This window comes from Acyrthosiphon pisum, chromosome A1 (genome assembly GCF_005508785.2).
Source record: "Acyrthosiphon pisum isolate AL4f chromosome A1, pea_aphid_22Mar2018_4r6ur, whole genome shotgun sequence".
NCBI classification, from domain to species: Eukaryota; Metazoa; Arthropoda; class Insecta; order Hemiptera; family Aphididae; genus Acyrthosiphon; species Acyrthosiphon pisum.
In genome coordinates, this window is record NC_042494.1 from 69,147,292 (window position 1) to 69,148,332 (window position 1,041).

The window sequence follows — 1,041 nt, forward strand, 5'->3', positions numbered from 1 at the left end:
ATGAGCGGAGAAGTGAACAAATATTTCAAGGGGTAACCCAGTACCCCTCCACACCGCTCATCTAAACTTTGAATATTTATAACTCATAAACCACAAGTCGCAAATTCGATTTTCGTGTATCAAAATAATAAGAAAAATATTCTGCTTTGGAATATAAAATTAAAACCTAATGTTGTCATTCAAAAAACTAAAAAAACTTAAAAAATTATAAGGATAAAAAATATTTAAAAATATAATTTTTTAAGAAAAACGTTGTTTTATAAGCGACTTGAAACTATGCAAAAAATATTTTCAAAAAAATTACACTATATACACTTTTTAAAATAATGAGTGTTCAATGATAAAAGAATCACCCGGTATAGTAGAAATTCTAAAATGGTGAAAGCAACAAATTATTCTAAATAGTTGATGATTTTAGTAAAAATTTAGTACCTATTTTCAAGTAAAAAAACTAGGTCATCAACTGAAAATATAATGAAAATATTTAGGTAGGTACTTATTTGTGTAATTTAAAACTAAATTAGGTATTTATTTTTTCAACAAAAATCTTTGAATGTTTAAAACTTACTTCATTCTCCTTAACAATGTCTTTATTTTTTCTCTCTCGATTAATTGTTGATGTGGCTTTAATTAATGATGCAGAAGGTTTTATCCTTGTATAAGTAGGTTTCACTCCATTTGTGATTTTATTATGTAAAATTTGATTAACTCTATTAATTTCCCAAAGTTTTTCATTTGAAAATGATATGTTTTTTTGCTTTTTATTTGTTGTTTTTATTTGAACATTTGCATTGTCTGTTTTAACATAAACTTCATCAATTTCAATGTTTTTACATGTAATAGTTTGATTATCTGTGGTATAATCGTCGATATTTAAATTATTTTTACTTTTAATTGTGTTGTTCTTACATACCATTACAGGAGCTCTAATAACTCTGCAAAAGTTGTAATTAGTGTTCTCAAATCGTATGCTTGGACATTTTTTTAATGTATGTTTATTAAAACTAGTAATTGTTTCATCTGTAATATTTGACAGAATCA